This window comes from Canis aureus, unplaced genomic scaffold (genome assembly GCF_053574225.1).
Source record: "Canis aureus isolate CA01 unplaced genomic scaffold, VMU_Caureus_v.1.0 NW_027326411.1_RagTag, whole genome shotgun sequence".
Classification (NCBI taxonomy): Eukaryota; Metazoa; Chordata; class Mammalia; order Carnivora; family Canidae; genus Canis; species Canis aureus.
Genome location: NW_027554412.1, coordinates 53,565 through 73,465, shown reverse-complemented (window position 1 = coordinate 73,465; position 19,901 = coordinate 53,565). Strand labels below are relative to the sequence as shown.

The following is a 19,901-nucleotide window of genomic DNA, read 5'->3' as shown; positions in this document are numbered from 1 at the left end:
ACAAAGTGGGTATAGACCAAATGTACCTCAAAATGTAAGGCCACGTATGACCAGTGCACAGCTAGCATCATGCTCAACAGGGAAAAGCTTCCTGCTTAACATCAGGTACAAGGCGAGGATGCTAACACAGTATTGGAAGTCTTGGCCACAGCAGCTAGGAAGGAAAAAGAAAGAAATTGGAACCAAATTGTAAAGGAAGAAGTAAAACCATCACTATTTGTAGATGATACAATTTTATACACAGAAAACCCTAACGACTCTGTGGAAAAAAAAGACTGTTAGAACATTAGTTCTAACCTTATTTCTAAATAAATTCAGTAAAGTTGCAGGTACAAAACTGATATACACAATTCTGTCACACTTGTGTACACCAACAACAAACTATCAGGAAGAGAGACTAAGAAAACAAATCCCATTTAAAATTGCATGAAAAAATACCCAAGAATAAATTTAACCAAGGAGGTGAATGATCTATACTCTGAAAACTATAGGACACTGAGGAGAGACAATGACACTAATAAGTGGAAAGATATTCCATGCTCATGAAGAATATTGCAAAAATGTCCATACTGACCAGAGCAATCTACAGAGTCAAGGCAATCTCTATTGAAATTCTAGTGGCATTTTTCACAGAAATACAACAATCGTAAGATTTGTATAGAACCACAAAAGATCCCAAGCAGCCAAAGCAAATCTTGAGAAAGGACAAGTCTGAGACATTACACTCCTTGAATTCAAGCTGTAGTATCTAACAACTAAAGTAATCAAAATGTATGGTATTGGCATAAAAACACACACACAGATTCGTGGGACAGAAAAGAGAGCCCCGAAATAAACCCAGGCATATAAGGCCAATTACTTTACAAGAAAAGAGGCAAGAATATACAATGGAGAAAGACAATCTCTTCAATAAATGGTGCTGGGAAACCTAGACACCTACATATAAAAGACTGAAACTGGGCCATCATCTCACACCATACAAAGAAATTAACTCAAAATGGATTAAAGACTGGAATGAAAATCCTGAAATCATTAAACTCCTAGAAGAAAACATGGGTCGTAAGCTCTCTGACATCACTCTTGGAGATTTTTTTTTTCCTTTTTGGATCTTATGATTCCAAAGGCAGTGGCATCAAAAAACAAAAATAAATTAATGAGATAACATAAAACTAAAAAGCTTCTGCACAGCAAAGGAAATCATCAACAACAAAAAAGGCAATCTACCGAATAGAAGGAAGAAGAACTGCCAATTCTATCCAATAAGGGGTTAACAGCCAAAATATATACAGAAATTCATATAGCTCAATATCAACAAGAAACAAACAATTCAATATTAAAAAACGGACAGAGGATCTGAATAGACGTTTTCCCAAAGACGACATACAGATCACCAACAGGCACACGGGAAGATGCTCAACATCACAAATCATCAGAGTAATGCAAATCAAAATCACAGTGAGATATCGCTTCACACCTCTGAGAAAGGCCAATATCAGAAAGACAAGAAAAAATAAGTACTGATGAGGCTGTGGGCAAAGGGGGACCCTAGTGCACCGTTGGTGAGGTTGTAAATTGGTGCGGCCACCACAGAAAATAATCTGGAGAACAGTCAAAAACTTAAAAATACAACTCCCACATGATCCTGCAATTCCACTTTTGGGTATTTATCTGAAGATTCAAAAGGATACATGTACCTCTATGTTCACTGCAGCATTATTTACAATAGCCAAGATATGGAAATAACCAAAGTGTCCTTCCTTTGAGGGATGAATGGGAAAAGATTTACACACACACACACACACACACACACGAATACTATTCAGCAAAAAAAAAAAAAAAAAAAAGGAATACTATTCAGCCATAAAATAAATTAGCCATTTGCAACTGGCATGAATCTGAAGGGTATTATGCTAAGTGAAAAAAGTCAGAAAGAGAAAGACAGATATGGTATGATTTAACTTATACCTGAAACTAAACAACAAATAAAGTCAGAAATACAGAGAATACATGGGTGGTTGCCAAAAGGGAAGGGGGTGAGGCTGTGTGGGTAAAAACGGATAAAGGGGATCAAGAGTCCCATCATCCTCTTACAAAATGAATTTACGCACAGCATGGTGACTATAGTCAATAATAACATATTGCAAATTTGAAAGTTGTTTTCAGAAAATACGTCTGAAAAGTTCTTAGCACAAGAAAACAAATGGCGTGACTGTGCATGCAGAGAGATGTTAACTAGACTTACTATGGTGTTCATTGTGCAAGATATACAAATGCCAAATTTTATGTTGCACGCCTGAAACTAGTGTGTCATATATCGATTATAATTTAATAAAACGAAAAAAAAATGGAAGGAAATAAAAACATGTACTGATTCACTGAAAGACATAGTTTGATAGCCACAAACCCTCAATACAGGAGATTCTAGAGCTTTTTTACATTAAACAGGTGAAAAATCAGCCTGGATGACAAGGCTGAGCTGTAGATTGGGACTAGAACGAACAAAATGGTGGTTATACTAAATGAATAATGACGTTGATGTAAAGCAAAATAAGGATGTCTACAAGGTTGTGAGGGGTTTTTGTTTTTCTGTTTGTTTTCTAGAGAGAATTAAAATACAGGACACAATAGCACTGAAGTTGGCAGGAAAGTATATGGGGCAAAAGTGCGCTAAGATTTCTGGATCTTTTCCAGATGACAATAGACAGATTAAGATAGGATTTTATAATAAAGGATTCATGTCATAATTTCTAAGGTAGCCACTCAAATAACAGAAAGAGAATGTATTAACTTCTCAACTGTATGCAGGGAAAACCCTAACCAATCCAAAAGAAACAAAGAAAAATCAGGACAAGAAAACACAAAATACGTCAGATTTTAAATTATAAAGATCATACGTCATAATGAACTGTAGTGAAGATATTCTAGCTGAAAGTAAAGACTTCTGACTTGTTACCTCAGAAAGCTCCAACTGTAATTCACAAAAGCTGTAATAAAGCAGGAATATGGAAGAGTTGACAATAAAAGGATAGGAAAAGATATCCTGCAAATGGCAACAAAAATGTATCTACTTTAAAATAAACTCTATTAAAAAGTATAAAGTGTAGTAATTCACCAGCAAAATAACAAATTTATATTTAATAACAAATTTAAATATATACAACAAAAAATGAACAGAGGGAGCCTGGGTGGCTCAGTCGGTTAAGCACCTGCCTTCAACTCCCGTCAAGATTCCAGGGTCCTGGAATCAAGGCCCACATCAGGGTCCTTGCTCCAGGGGGGAGCCTGCTTCTCCCTCTCTCTCTCTCTGCCTGTCACTCCTCCTGCTTCTTCAGTGTCCGATAAATAAATTAAATTTAAAAAAAAACACACAAAAAACTGAACAGAACTGCAAGAAGAAAACCATGGTCATAATGGGAAACTTTTTTACCATACTTCTCTTGGTAACAGAGAATAAACGAACAAAAATCAGTGAAAACACAGAATATTTGAATAGGTTTACAAACTTGATCTACAGACACATACAGAAAACTATACTTAATGACTGCAGAATATACCTTCTTTTTAGACACAGACAGGATACATTACAGATATTGAATATGTAGCTGGCCATAAAGTGTAAACACATTTCAAAGGACTGAAATAATGCAAATTAGGTTTTCTGACCTCAAAGCAATTAAGGTAGAAATCAGGAACAAGATAAATTAAAAAAATCCTTATTTGTAAATTCAAGAAAAGTCTAAGTAAGCAACTACAAAATGATTCTAAGTTAAGAAAACCAGTACCTTGGGAGAAATGGCCTTAAATGCTAACGTTAGGAAAAGAAGAAGGTTGAAAATTTATGAACAAACGTTCATAACTAGAAAAAGAATTTTTTTAAAAAAGTCAATGAAATAAAAACTAATATACAATGAGGAAAATTAATAAGGCCAAAGGTTTATATCTAAAAAGACTAATGCCAAAACTCTGGCAATATTGAGGAAAGAGAAGAAAGGGCAGTAAGTACCAATATCAGGACCAAGAAGAAAAACAATTAGCATAGAAAGTGCACATGTGAAATATTATAAGCAACCTTTTCAGAAATTTGACAATGTAGTTGAAATGGACCAAATCTTAGAAAAATATGAATCATTAAAACTAATCAAGAAGAAATAGAAAGCCTAAACGTTCTTGTCATCTTTAAAATAGTTACCAATATCCTTATAAAAAAGAAAACATCCAGGCCCAAGGAACCCAACAAGTCAGTTCTGCTAAAGGACAAACGAACTTCAGTCTTTCATAAACTTACCCACAGAAGAGTAGAGACTTCCACCTCACAACATAAGGCTACCCAGGATATTGTGAAGATCTGATGAGAGAGATAAGAAAGCAAAATTATGGGCTGAAGTCTCATAAAAGGAGACATTAAAGTTCTAAATAAACTAGGAGTCAACTAACTCCAGCAGATTATATGTAAAGGAGAACAAATCATGAACAAATTAGGTTATCTCAAATAATAGTCCAATGATAGCCAGTTGAACAGTCAAAAATCAGTAAAAAAAAAAAAAATGTCAAAAACCAATGAACTTTCCTATGTTGAGACTGACAGGAAACAAATCATATGATCATTACAATAAATAAATAAAAAGCACTTGACAAAGTCCAATGGCTAGTCATTTAAAAAGTCATTTTACAAAGAATAAACGGAAACTTCTTAAATTGAGTAAACGGCAAATATGAAAAAAAATAATCTAGAGCAAATATGACAAAGAAGAAATGTTGAGAGAATTTCTTTTGAGATCCAGATTCACACATAATAAACAAAAATCTAGAGTAGCGAAATCAAAGTGAAAATGAAAAAGGGAATAGCTTTTTGGTCACACATTAAGGAAATGTTTCATGAATACAATTCAGAAATCACTAACCTAAAGGAAAATGGTGCTCGACGAGTAACTTCTGCATAGAGAGTAGGGGAGGACAGAACAAAGCATGAGATGACAAAATATTTTTCCATATGTTTTCCCACCAAGAGAATCTGACATCAGCATGGTTTTACCTTTACCGGTGAATGCAGGCTTTTCTCACCAAACATATCCCAGAGGAAGGTCAGGTCTTCCTGGCTGTCCACACGTGGCCCCAGCCGGCCTGCACAACAGCCAACAGCTCATACAGACCTAGAAAGTGAAAATAAAACACAAAGCGTAACCATAGAGTGATCTCATTAATTTCACTTAAGGTGTGTGTGAAGGATGGCTGGAACATGTCGTTTTTACTGGATCAGTAATCTGGGCCATCAAGCAGAATGCTTCTCCGCGGAAGCCAAGGAACCTTTTTGATTTTTAAAGCCCAAATATGTAGCATCAACAGGCTAGCCTAACCTTTCCTTTGTCAACATTCTCCAGGCATCCAAGCGGACACAACCCGAGGCAGAAAACGTGTACAAGCTATCAGAGGAAGAAGAAAACTAAATCGTCACTACATTTGCCTCAGTGTTAGCCAAAGATCAAAAGGAGTCATGAATAGGAAAAACTCCTTAGAAGAGCAGAAAATTGATAGAGTGGCCCATTAAAAAGGTTTTGTGGTTTCCAAAGAGTTCCTAATGATATATAGCTTCAAAACCATTTGCGTTATCTACATCCAAATTCAAGTTCCAAAAAGCTAAGGCCTATTAAGCCATACGTGGTGTTGCTTTCTTGTAGCTGCTCATTTTTCAAAAAGCAACAACCACAAGCTACACAGAACTGAGTTTACCTTTAACTCCAATCTGGGCGTATGCCGTACCCTCTGAAAGAGTTAAGGAAAAGGATGCAGGTTCCTCGGGGCCCTCCTCACTAGAAGCTTCCTGGGGCTAGACAGTAGCACCCTGTTCCACCAGTAGCCTGTTGCAGAAACCCTCCCACCTCCTTTGGGGCCCATCAGACTCCTGTCCAAGAACTGTTACGACAGTGCCTGCCCGGGGCCTCTTCAGGGAGGTGACCTAGAAGAAGTCAGTATCAACTCTCAGCACACGTTTCACTTTCCAGTGGGATTATACGAGGTAAAAAGGAGAAACTTCCTTTTATTTCTGTCTGCTGTCTACAAGAGCACCGAAACCTCCTGGGATCTACGACACAGGAGCGTGCTGTTATTCCTGCTCTGAAGTGCTGCTGTTCATCACAGGGACAGCTTTACAAGATATGTAACTAGCAAAGAATCATAAATTATGGCCTGCTGATTAGTCTATCTATTATCTTCCTAAAGTATTATCATATTCTGATAATCAGTGATCATTCACCAAATGTATTCGCTTTGCCTTGGAAAGCTGGATCTGTAACATGAGACGTTAAACTCAAACATTCCTGGGACTGCATGTGGCCAAAAAGATCTATTCTACTTTAGGGGGAAGAAAATGTCTCCCTATTACATTCTTAAGTATTCTTGATGATTTACACTTATTCCCTTAAAAACCTGGCATCATGCCTAAGCTAGCTCTTATTTATGATTTCATAAAACTATTTGTAAGGTGTCCCAACATAATTCGATGTATAATAATGCAGGTCTTACTTTACACGTACACAGATACACACAACTTTAAAAACATGACAATTGCCAAGATCAGCGATTAAGGTCAGAGGTTCAAATTGAAAATTAGGTAAAAAGGAGGTAGAATTTCGCTATTTTATTATTGATTTAGGAGCAACAAAAGGAATTCCTTGTTCCTTGGAAATATGGTTAGTTTAATTAATAATACTAGTTCAACTATAACATAATTTATGAGGTATAGTTCTGGGGGGGGGGCGATAACTGAGGTAATGTATTAGAACAGCCCCGGCATATGGTAAATAGTCTATTTCATATGTAACTTAGTGAGCTTCAGCTATTGTTGTTATTCCTGTTATTCATCAGGACTATTATTTTTTTTAGGATTAATTTATTTTACAGAGAGGCAGGGGACAGGGGCAGAGGGAGACAGAATCTTAAGCAGACTCCACGCTCAGCATGGAGCTTGACACGAAGCTCCAAATCATGACCCTGATCATGGCTGGAGCTGAGACCAAAAGTCAGACACAAAACCCACTGCACCACCCAGGAGTGTCCATCACTACTGCTATTGAAAAATCAAAACTCTGAGTCAAACAGACCTAGATTCAAACCAGGTCTATACTTCATTTACCCCCCATAACTTACCTCAGCCTTCTTTCCATCATATGTTCAAAAGAAACGGAATCTACACCTATAGTAAACTGGACAGGAAAAAATATACATACGTATGCAGATACACAAGTGTGTGCATATAACACAGGTAAAATCTGAAAAAGCCTAAGGGACTGCATCAGTGACGATGTACCCACGTGGTTACCATAACTATGCGAGATGTCACCACTGGAGGAAGCAGGGTCAAGGGTACACGGGATCTGTATTATGTCTTCCAACACATGAATCCACAGTTATCTCAAAGTACAGTTAAAGCAAGAGGAGAAGTGGTGGTTAACATTGTTATAAGAATGCAAGGGAACAAGGCACGTAGTCCTGTGGTTGGCACAAAAGAGGCATTTGATGAATTTTTAAAAGATTTTATTTATTCATGAGACGGACAGAGAGAGAGAGAGAGAGAGAGGCAGAGACATAGGCAGAAAGAGAAGCAGGCTCCATGCAGGCAGCCCAAAGTGGGACTCGATCCCGGGACTCCAGGATCACACCCTGGGCTGAAGGCTGACGCTTCAGCACTGAGCCACCCAGGCGTCCCTGATAAAAACATTTTAAAAATTGGGCAGCCCGGGTGGCTCAGCAGTTTAGCACTGCCTTTGGGCCAGGGCTTGATGGACTCCCTGCATGGAGCCTGCTTCTCCCTCTGCCTGTGTCTCTAACTCTCTCTCTCTGTCTCTGTGTGGCTCTCTTAGGAATGAATAAAATCTTACAAAAAAAAGAGTTTTAAAGAATAATAAAGTGATTTCTTAAGACTTCCTCAAGTGGCAACTGCCCCTTACTAGAATTCTGTCTATACCTTTACTCCACTTCAAAAAGTTTGGATCTCGAATGAACCACCAAGAGGAGCAGAGGAATAAGCGTCCGCATAAAACACATAAAGTGAAAGATCCCTATGATTTCTAATCTTTGGATGAAACCTGAAAGGCGTCTGGGGGAGTAACCAAATAGCAAATCACTTTGAGATTGATGACATATGCCTTATTATCTAAGTTAAAATAGGAAACACAGGGACATCTGGGTGATTAAGAAGCTGAGTGTCTAACTTTGGCTCAGGGCTGATTCTGGCCCAGGACCCAGCCCCACATTGGGCTTCCTATGGGGAGCCTGCTTCTCCCTCTGCCTGTGTCTCTGCCTCTCTCTGTCTCTCTCACAAATCAATAAGTAAAACCTTTTACAAATAAAACAGAAACCACATCTAAAAAATCAACTTCTGAAGATAATCGATTTCTTTTTAATTATACGGCCCCGATATTTAAACTATGGCTTTTCAAAACCATCAACAAGGAAACAATTTTAAAAAGCAACAGATAAGTACTAGGAGATCATGAAAACCAGCCCATCGGACCCTGCGCCGCACCCACGCCCCGGCAGCGCGTGGTCCGGGAGGCCCCGCCAGCGAGACAGCCAGCCCGGGCGAGGGAGGAGGGCGCCGCGTGCAGCCCGCGCCCCGCCCGCGGCCCCGGCGGCTCGCACCTTCCTCAGCGCCGACATCCTCGAGCGCTCTGAGTTCAGCAGGCGAAGGGCGACATGCTTTGTGGCCAGTCCGTCCATCCGCACCGCCAGCCGACAATCCGCGGGGCCGCCGCCGCCGCCACCGCCACGCGTCCCACCGCGCTCCAGCCTGGCACACGCTCGGAGCCCCCCGCCGGCGCCTGCGCACTGGGCGCCCCGGAGGCCTGGCGCGCTGGGGGCCAGCCGGCGCGCGGAGGCACCTGGGAAGGGCCAGGCAAGCGCGGGGAGCCCAGGCAAGCGCCGCGCCTCCGCCACACCGCAGACGGCGGGCAGTCCCCGCCCCGAATGCCACCTGGGGCGCGTGCTGCTCGCTGGCCGCAACAAGGTCCCAGCGCCGCTGAGCAGCCGGTGCCAGGGCGAAGCGAAGGTAGCGCGCGTCCCCCCACGGGCGGTGCCCCGCATCCGGAGGACGGACCGGACACTAGCTGCCTCGGGCGGCGTGGCCGGAGGCTCTCGAGCTGTCCAGGGACCGTCTGTCCGCCGCTGGCGCTGCCCTAAACACGAGCCGCTTCCGCCTGGGCCCCTGGGCCCTCGCCGCTGCCCCGCGGGAGCCGGACGCCGCCCCCTCCTCAGGCCCCGCAGCTCCTCCAGCCCGCCCGTCTGCCCGGAACAGTCCGCGCCGCACCCACGCCGCGGGAGTGCAGGGTCCGGGAAGCACCGCCGGCGAGGCACCAGACCGCCGCGCGCAGCCCACGACCGATCACCCCTGCAGCTCGGGGTCCCTGCCCGCGCCCCGCCCGCGGCCCGCACCTTCCTCAGCGCAGACATCCTCGGGTGCTCGGAGTTCAGCAGGCGCAGGGCGACAGGGCACACGGCCCGTCCATCCGCAGGGCTGGCCGTCAGTCCGGGGGACCGCGCTCGAGCGCAGTGCACGCTGGGAGCCCCCCGCCGGCGCCTGCGCACTGGTCTACCGGGAGGCCCCGCACGCTGGGGGCCGGCCTGAGTGCGGAGGCACCTGGGGAGGGGGCCACACCCGCACCGGGAAGCCCAGGCAGCACCGCGCCCTGCCGTCCGGGGGTCCTTCCGCCCCACCGCTCCCCCGCCGCCGCCGCCGCCGCCACGCGCCCCACCGCGCTCCAGCCCGGCACACGCTCGGAGCCCGCCGCCGGCGCCTGCGCACTGGGCGCCCAGGAGGCCTGGCGCGCTGGGGGCCGGCCGGCGCGCGGAGGAACCTGGGGAAGGGCCAGGCAAGCGCGGGGAGCCCAGGCAGCGCCAAGCATGGCGTCCGGGGATCCTTCCGCCCCACCGCTCCCCCGCCCCTGCCGGCGCGCAGGCCCCGCCCCGGATGCCACCTGTGGCGCGGGTCCCCTGGCGCTGGAGGCGGCGGTAGCCTGCAGCAAGTGCAGCTCGCCCGCAGCCCCACGGTCCCAGCGCGCCTGCGCGGCCGGTGCCAGGGCGACACGAAGGTAGCGCGCGTCCCCCCAGGGGCGGTGCCCCGCATCCGGAGGACAGACCCGGCACTTGCTGCCTCGGGCGACGTGGACGGAGGCTCTCGAGCTGTCCAGGGACCGTCTGTCCGCCGCTCGCGCTGCCCTAAACACGAGCCGCTTCCGCCTGGGCCCCTGGGCCCTCGCCGCTGCCCCGCGGGAGCCGGACGCCGCCCCCTCCTCAGGCCCCGCAGCTCCTCCAGCCCGCCCGTCTCCGGCACAGCCCGCGCGGCACCCACGTCCCGGGAGTGCAGGGTCCGGGAAGCACCGCCGGCGAGGCACCAGGCCGCAGCGCGCAGCCCACGACCGGTCACTCCTGCAGCTCGGGGTCCCTGCCTGCGCCCCGCCCGCGGCCCGTACCTTCCTCAGCGCAGACATCCTCGGGCGCTCGGAGTTCAGCAGGCGCAGGGCGACAGGGCACACGGCCCGTCCATCCGCAGGGCTGGCCGTCAGTCCGGGGGACCGCGCTCGAGCGCAGTGCACGCTGGGAGCCCCCCGCCGGCGCCTGCGCACTGGTCGACCGGGAGGCCCCGCACGCTGGGGGCCGGCCTGAGTGCGGAGGCACCTGGGGAGGGGCCACACCCGCACCGGGGAGCCCAGGCAGCACCGCGCCCTGCCGTCCGGGGGTCCTTCCGCCCCACTGCTCCCCCGCCGCCGCCGCCGCCGCCGCCGCCGCCACGCGCCCCACCGCGCTCCAGCCCGGCACACGCTCGGAGCCCGCCGCCGGCGCCTGCGCACTGGGCGCCCCGGAGGCCTGGCGCGCTGGGGGCCGGCCGGCGCGCGGAGGCACCTGGGGAAGGGCCAGGCAAGCGCGGGGAGCCCAGGCTGCGCCGCGCCCTGTCGTCCGGGGGTCCTTCCGCCCCACCGCTCCCCCGCCCCTGCCGGCGCGCAGGCCCCGCCCCGGATGCCACCTGTGGCGCGGGTCCCCTGGCGCTGGAGGCAGCGGTAGCCTGCAGCACGTGCAGCTCGCCCGCAGCCCCACGGTCCCAGCGCCGCCTGCGCGGCCGGTGCCAGGGCGACACGAAGGTAGCGCGCGTCCCCCCACGGGCGGTGCCCCGCATCCGGAGGACAGACCCGGCACTTGCTGCCTCGGGCGACGTGGACGGAGGCTCTCGAGCTGTCCAGGGACCGTCTGTCCGCCGCTCGCGCTGCCCTAAACACGAGCCGCTTCCGCCTGGGCCCCTGGGCCCTCGCCGCTGCCGCGCGGGAGCCGGAGGCCGCCCCCTCCTCAGGCACCGCAGCTCCTGCAACCCGCCCGTCTGCCCGGAACAGTCCGCGCCGCACCCACGCCCCGGGAGTGCAGGGTCCGGGAAGCACCGCCGGCGAGGCACCCAGGCGCCGCGAGGGACGAGGCCGCCGCGCAGCCCGCGACCGGTCGCCCCGGCAGCTCGGCCCCCGCGGCTCGCACCTTCCTCAGCGCTGACATCCTCGGGCGCTCGCGGTTCAGCAGGCGCAGGGCGACATGCTTTGTGGCCCGTCTGTCCGCAGGGTCGGCTGGCCGTCAGTCCGGGGACCGCGCTCGAGCCCAGTGCACGCTGGGAGCCCCTCGCTGGCGCCTGCGCACTGGGGCCTCACGGGGTAAACAACCCCCACTGAGCCCTGCACCAGGCAGGGGGTTGAGCAGCTCCCCCAAGTGCTAACAACTGAAAATCAGCACGATAGACCCTCCCCCAGAAGACCAGCGAGAAGGACAGGGGAAAAACAAGTTATTGACCAAGCAGCACTGGAAAGTTCCAGGGTAAGACAAGGGACTTGCAGGATACAGAATCAGACGATATTCCCCCTTGTTTTGTTGTTGTTGTTGTTGTTATTTTTTATTTCTGTTTGCTTCCCCCACCCCTTTTTTCCTTTCTTTTTTTTCTTTTTCTTCTCTTTTTCTTCCTTTTTTCTTCCTTTTTTCTTTCTTCTTTTTTCTTTTCTTTCCGTCTTTCTCTCCTCTCTTTTTCTCCTTTTCCCAATACAACATGTTTTTGGGCACTCTGCACTGAGCAAAATGACTAGAAGGAAAACCTCACCTCAAAAGAACGAATCAGAAACATCCTCTCTCCCATAGAGTTACAAAATCTGGATTACAATTCAATGTCAGAAAGCCAATTCAGAAGCATTATTATAAAGCTACTGGTGGCTCTAGAAAAAAGCAAAAAGGACTCAAGAGACTTCATGACTGCAGAATTTAGAGCTAATCAGGCAGAAATTAAAAATCAATTGAATGAGACACAATCCAAACTAGAAGTTCTAATGATGAGGGTTAACAAGGTAGAAGAACGAGTGAGTGACATAGAAGACAAGTTGATGGCAAAGAGGGAAACTGAGGAAAAAAGAGACAAACAAGTAAAGGACCATGAGGATAGATTAAGGGAAATAAATGACAGCCTGAGGAAGAAAAACCTACGTTTCATTGGGGTTCCAGAGGGCGCCAAATGTGACAGAGGCCCAGAATATGTATTTGAACAAATCATATCTGAAAACTTTGCTAATCTGGGAAGGGAAACAGGCATTCATATCCAGGAAATAGAGAGATTCCACCCCCTGAAATGAATAAAAACTGTTCAACACCTCGACATTTAATGGTGAAGCTTGCAAATTCCAAAGATAAAGAGAAGATCCTTAAAGCAGCAAGAGACAAGAAATCCCTGACTTTTATGGGGAGGAGTATTAGAGTAACTGCAGACCTCTCCACAGAGACCTGGCAAGCCAGAAAGGGCTGGCAGGATATAGTCAGGGTCCTAAATGAGAAACACATGCAACCGAGAATACTTTATCCAGCAAGGATCTCAATCAGAATGGAAGGAGAAAGAAAGAGCTTACAAGACAGGCAGGAACTGAAAGAATATGTGACCTCCAAACCAGCTCTGCAAGAAATTTTAAGGGGGACTCTCAAAATTCCCCTTTAAGAAGAAGTCCACTGGAACAATCCACAAAAACAGGGACTGAATAAGTATCATGATGACACTAAACTCATATCTTTCAATAGTAACTCTGAACGTGAACGGGCTTAATGATCCCATCAAAAGGTGCAGGCTGTCAGACTGGATAAAAAAGCAGGACCTGTCTATTTGCTGTCTACAAGAGACTCATTTTAGACAGAAGGACACCTACAGCCTGAAAATAAAAGGTTGGAGAACCATTTACCATTCAAATGGTCCTCAAAAGAAAGCAGGGGTAGCCATCCTTATATCAGATAAACTAAAACGTACACCGAAGACCGCAGTGAGATGAAGAGGGACACTATATTATAATTAAAGGATCTATCCAACAAGAGGACTTAACAATCCTCAATATATATGCCGCGAATGTGGAAGCTGCCAAATATATCAATCAATTAATAACCAAAGTGAAGACGTACTTAGATAATAATACACTTATACTTTGTGACTTCAATCTAGCGCTTTCTACACTTGATAGTTTCCTAAACACAACATCTCCAAAGAAACGAGAGCTTTAAATGATACACTGGACCAGATGGATTTCACAGATATCTACAGAACTTTACATCCAAACTCAACTGAAAATACATTCTTCTCAAGTGCACATGGAACTTTCTCCAGAATAGACCACATACTGGGTCACAAATTGGATCTGAGCCGATACCCAAAGATTGGGATCGTCCCCTGCATATTCTCAGACCATGATGCCTTGAAATTAGAACTAAATCACAACAAGAAGTTTGGAAGGACTTCAAACACGTGGAGGTTAAGGACCATCCTGCTAAAAGATGAAAGGGTCAACCAGGAAATTAAGGAGAAATTAAAAAGATTCATGGAAACTAATGAGAATGAAGATACTACCATTTAAAACCTTTGGGATACACCAAAAGCAGTCCTGAGGGGGAAATACATCACAATACTAGCAGCCATCCAAAAGCTGGAAAGAACTCAAATACAAAAGCTAACCTTACACCTAAAGGACCTAGAGAAAAAAAAAAAAAAAACAGCAAATAGATCCTACACCCAGCAGAAGAGAGTTAATAAAGATTCGAGCAGAACTCAACGAAATCGAGACCAGAAGAACTGTGGAACAGATCAAACAAAACCAGGAGTTGGTTCTTTGAAAGAATTAATAACATAGATAAACCATTATTCACCCTTTAAAAGGAAAAGAGAGAAGACTCAAATTAATAAAATCATGAATGAGAAAGGAGAGATCACTACCAACACCAAGGAAATACAAAAGATTTTAAAAACATATTATGAACAGCTATATGCCAATAAATCAGGCAATCTAGAAGAAATGGACATATTTCTGGAAAGCCACAAACTACCAAAACTGGAACAGGAAGAAATAGAAAACATGAACAGGCCAATAATCAGGGAAGAAATTGAAGCAGTCATCAAAACCCAAGACACAAAATCCAGGGCCAGATGGCTTCCCAGGGGAATTCTATCAAACGTTTAAAGAAGAAACCATGTCTATTCTACTAAAGCTGATTGGAAAGATAGAAAGAGATGGAGTACATCCAAATTCGTTCTATGAGGCCAGCATCACCTTAATTTCAAAAGCAGACAAAGACCCCACCAAAAAGGAGAATTACAGACCAATATCCCTGATGAACATGGATGCAAAAATTCTCAACAAGATACTAGCCAATAGGATCCAGCAGTACCTTAAGAAAATTATTCACCATGACCAAGTAGGATTTATTCCCGGGACACAAGGCTAGTACAACACTCATAAAACAATCAATGTGATTTATCATATCAGCAAGAGAAAAGCCAAGAACCGTATGATCCTCTCATTAGATGCAGTGAAAGCATTTTACAAAACACAGCGGCCATTCCTGATCAAAACACTTCAGAGTGTTGTGAGAGAGGGAACATTCCTCAACATCTTAAAAGCCATCTACGAAAAGCACACAGCAAATATAATTCTCAATGGGGAATCACTGGGAGCCTTTCCCCTAAGATCAGGACCAAGACAGGATGACCACGCCCACCACTGCTATTCAAGATAGTACTGGAAGTCCTAGCCTCAGCAATCAGACAACAAAAAGATATTAAAGGCATTCAGATTGCCAAAGAAGAAGTCAAACACTCCCTCTTCACCGATGACATGATACTCTACATAGAAACCCCAAAAGCCTCCACCCCAAGATTGCTAGAACTCATACAGCAATTTGGCAGCGTGGCAGGATACAAAATCAATTCCCAGAAGTCAGTGACGTTTCTATACACTAACAATGAGACTGAAGAAAGGGAAATTAAGGAGTCAATCCCATTTACAATTGCAACCAAAAGCATAAGATACCTAGGAATAAACCTCACCAAAGAGGTAAAGGATCTACACCTAACAACACCCTAAAAACTATAGAACACTTCTGAAAGAAATTGAGGAAGACACAAAGAGATGGAAAAATATTCCATGCTCATGGATTGGCAGAATTAATATTGTGAAAATGTCAATGTTACCTAGGGCAATTTACACGTTTAATGCAATCCCTATCAAAATACCATGGACTTTCTTCAGAGAGTTAGAGTAAATTATTTTACAATTTGTGTGGAATCAGAAAAGACCCCGAAAAGCCAGGGGAATTTTAAAAAAGAAAACCATATCTGGGGGCATCACAATGCCAGATTTCAGGTTGTACTACAAAGCTGTGGTCATCAAGACAGTGTGGTATTGGCACAAAAACAGACACATAGATCAGGGGAACAGAATAGAGAACCCAGAAGTGGACCCTGAACTTTATGGGCAACTAATATTCGATAAAGGAGGAAAGACTATCCATTGGAAGAAAGACAGTCTCTTCAATAAATGGTGCTGGGAAAATTGGACATCCATATGCAGTAGAATGAAACTAGACCACTCTCTTTCACCATACACAAAGATAAACCCAAATGGATGAAAGATCTAAATGTGAGACAAGATTCCATCAAAATCCTAGAGGAGAACACAGGCAACACCCGTTTTGAACTTGGCCACAGTAACATCTTGCAAGATACATCCACAAAGGCAAAAGAAACAAAAGCAAAAAATGAACTATTGGGATTTCATCAAGATAAGAAGCTTTTGCACAGCAAAGGATACAGTCAACAAAACTAAAAGACAACCTACAGAATGGGAGAAGATATTTGCAAATGATGTATCAGATGAAGGGCTAATTTCCAAGATCTATAAAGAACTTATTAAACTCAACACCAAAGAAACAAACAATCCAATCATGAAATGGGCAAAAAACATGAAGAGAAATCTCACAGAGGAAGACATAGACATGGCTAACACGCACATGAGAAAATGCTGTGCATCACTTGCCATCAGGGAAATACAAATCAAAACCACAATGAGATACCACCTCACACCAGTGAGGATGGGGAAAATTAACAAGACAGGAAACCACAAATGATGGAGAGGATGTAGAGAAAAGGGATCCCTCTTGCACTGTTGGCGGGAATGTGAAATGGTGCAGCCACTCTGGAAAACTGTGTGGAGGTTCCTCAAAGAGTTAAAAATAGACCTGCCCTACGACCCAGCAATTGCACTGCTGGGGATTTACCCCAAGGGTACAGATGCAATGAAAGGCCGGGACACCTGCACCCCGATGTTTCTAGCAGCAATGTCCACAATAGCCTAACTGTGGAAGGAGCCTCGGTGTCCATCGAAAGGTGAATGGATAAAGAAGATGTGGTCTATGTATACAATGGAATATTACTCAGCCATTAGAAATGACAAATACCCACCGTTTGCTTCAACGTGGATGGAACTGGAGGGTATTATGCTGAGTGAAATAAGTCAATCGGAGAAGGACAAACATTATATGGTCTCATTCATTTGGGGAATATAAATAATACTGAAAGTGAATAGAAGGGAAAGGAGAAGAAATGGGTAGGAAATATCAGAAAGGGAGGCAGAACATGAAGACTCCTAACTCTGGGAAATGAACTAGGGGTGGTGGAAGGGGAGGATGGCGGGGGGTGGGGGTGAATGGGTGACGGGCACTGAGGGGGGCACTTGACGGGATGAGCACTGGGTTTTATTCTGTATGTTGGCAAATTGAACACCAATAAAAAATAAATTTATTATTTAAAAAAAGAAAAAAAAGAAAAAAATAAAAAAAGGAAAAAAAAGAAAAAAGATCATAGAAAAAGTAAATGAACTAGAGACTTAAAAAAAAAAAAAACCACCAAAACAAAACAACAAGAACAACAACAAAAAAAAAGTAGAAACAAGCAAACAAACAAAATCGATATGTACAATAGACAAGATCAATAAAACCAAGACCTGGTTCTTTGAAAGGATAAACAAAGCCTATAAACTAGCCATAATCCTCAAAAAGAAAGAGGGCACAAATACAACCAGAAATGTAGAGGAAGGGCAGGCCAAGCGGCTCAGTGGTTTTCCACCTGCCTTTGGCTCAGGGCATGATCCTAGAGACCCAGGATCGAGTCCCACATCGGGCTCCCTGCGTGGAGCCTGCTTCACCCTCTGCTTGTGTCTCTCATGAATAAATAAATAAAATCTTGGGATCCCTGGGTGGCGCAGCGGTTTGGCGCCTGCCTTTGGCCCGGGGCGCGATCCTGGAGACCCGGGATCGAATCCCACGTCAGGCTCCTGGTGCATGGAGCCTGCTTCTCCATCTGCCTGTGTCTCTGCCTCTCTCTCTCTCTCTCTCTCTCTGTGACTATCATAAATTAAAAAAAAAGATTGAAGAAAATAAAAAAGAAATGTAGAGGATGTTACACGTGACACCACAAAATACAAAAACACTATAAGAGATGGCCAGAAACAATTATACATAACCATACTGGAAGACCTAGAAAAAAAAGGATAAATTCCTAAAAATGCACAATCTTCCAACACTGAATCATGAAGATACAGAAGACCTTAGTAGGTCAATTATAGGGATGCCTGGGTGGCTCAGTCAATTAAACATCTGCCTTCAGCTCAGGTCAGGATTCCAGGGTACTGGGTATGAAACCAATATCCAGCTCCCTCCTCAGCAGGGAGCCTGCTTTTTCTCTCCCTCTTTCTCCCTCTGTTTGTGTGGTCTCTCTCTCTCTCTCTCTCTCTCTCTCTCAAATAAATAAAATCTTCAAAATTATTTGTTTTAAATAAGATCTTAGTGGTCAATGATGAATAATGAAAATGAATTAGGAATAAAAACTCCCCAAAACAAGGACTGGACAGCTTCACTGATGGTTATACCAAATAGTTAAAGCCCTATAACTCTCAAATTATTCCTCTCCCCCTAAAAAGAACTGAAGAGAAAGGAAGGCTTCCAAATTCATTTTAAGTGGCTAGCACTGCCCTGATATCAAATCCAAAGACATCACACAAAAAGAAAATCACATGCCAGAGTCTCTGATGAACACAGATATGAAAACCCTCAACAAAATATTAGCAAACCTAATTCAACACACGTTAAAAGGAGAATGCATTATAATCAAATGGGATTTATTTCAGGGATGGAAGAATGGTTCGACACTCACAAATCAACATGATGTACCCACATCAACAAAATGAAGAATAAACATCATATGATTTTTCTCAACAGGTGTAGAAAAAGCATATCATAAAATTCAACTTCCATTTATGATAAAAAAAGTCTCAACAAAGTGTGTATAAAAGAAATATATCTCAACGTAATAAAGGCCATATATGTCAAACCCACAGTTAACATTATACTCAGTGGTGAAAACTGAAGGTTTTCCTCAAAGATCAGAAACAAGACAAGGATGCCCAACCTTGTCACTTTCATTCAATATGGTATTAAAAGTCCTAGCCATAGCAATTAGATAATTAAAAAAACGCAGAAAAATTGAAAATGAAGAAGTAAAACTGTCGTTATTTGCAGATGGCATTACACTATATATAGAAAGCCCTAAGGACTCCAAAAAATTATTAGAGCTAATAAGTGAATTTCATAAAGTTATAGGATACAAAATTAGCATACGGAGAAATTCATTGTGTTTCTTCCCTACACTAGTAACTATGAGAAAAAGAAATTAATGATGCAATCTCATTTACAACTGCATCAAAATAAAAAAAAAAAAGCTTAGGGATAAATTTAATCAAGGAGGTGAAAAACTTGTATCCTTAAAACTATAAAATACTGAAAAAAGAAACTGAGGACAACACAAATAAATGGAAAGATATACTGTGCTATGGATTGGAAGGATTGGAAGAATTAATATTGTTACAATGTCTATGCTACTCAAAGGAATCTACAGTCAATACAATTCCCATCAATATACTGGTGACACTCTGCACATAACTAGAACAAAGAATCCTTAAAATTTGTATGAAACCATGAAAGACTCAAAATAGCCAAAATAATCTTGACACAGAACAAAGCTGGAGGCATAATGGTCCCTAATTTCAAACTATAGTAATCAAAACAGTATGGTACTGACACAAAAACCCTTAGGTCAATGAAATAGAGACCCTGGAAATAAATCCACATATTTATGGTCAATTAATCTATGACAAAGGAGGCAAGAACACACAATGGAGAAGACATTCTCTTCAGGAAATAATTTTGGGAAAATTGGACAGCCACATGTAGAAGAATGAAATTTAACCACTATCTTACTACCATATACAAAAAATAAATTCAAAATGGACTAAAGACCTGAATGTAGGACCTGAAACCATAAAACTCCTAGAAGAAAATGCAGGCGATAAACTTTTGACATTCATCTTAGCAATATTTTTTTGGACCAGCCTCCTCAGGGAAGGAGAACGAAGGTTAACACAAACAAATGAAATTACATCAAAGTAAAAATCTTTTGCACAGTGAAGGAAACCATCAACAAAACAAAAAGGCAACCTACCAAATGGGGGGAGATATTTGCACATCATATA

General features: G+C 44.6%; 1 protein-coding gene across 14 annotated transcripts in view; it reads right to left on the bottom strand.

The window, feature by feature from the left end:
- LOC144309457 (outer dynein arm-docking complex subunit 2-like) overlaps nt 1-11,529 on the bottom strand; it is a 271,308-nt gene extending 259,779 nt beyond the window's left edge. For 4 of the 14 annotated variants that reach the window (XR_013375451.1, XM_077890521.1, XM_077890510.1 and 1 more), the window contains exons 1-5: nt 9,427-9,575; nt 5,033-5,150; nt 4,902-4,932; nt 4,286-4,345; nt 27-154 (exon numbers count right to left, since the gene is read on the bottom strand). The gene's annotated coding sequence lies outside the window, so the exon portion shown is untranslated. Of the gene's footprint in view, nt 1-26; nt 155-4,285; nt 4,346-4,901; nt 4,933-5,032; nt 5,151-8,637; nt 8,655-9,426; nt 9,578-11,511 lie in introns of those variants that run through there. The other 10 variants (XM_077890523.1, XM_077890525.1, XM_077890526.1 and 7 more) reach the window with 8 other exon arrangements.
- Nucleotides 11,530-19,901: the final 8,372 nt, after the last annotated feature.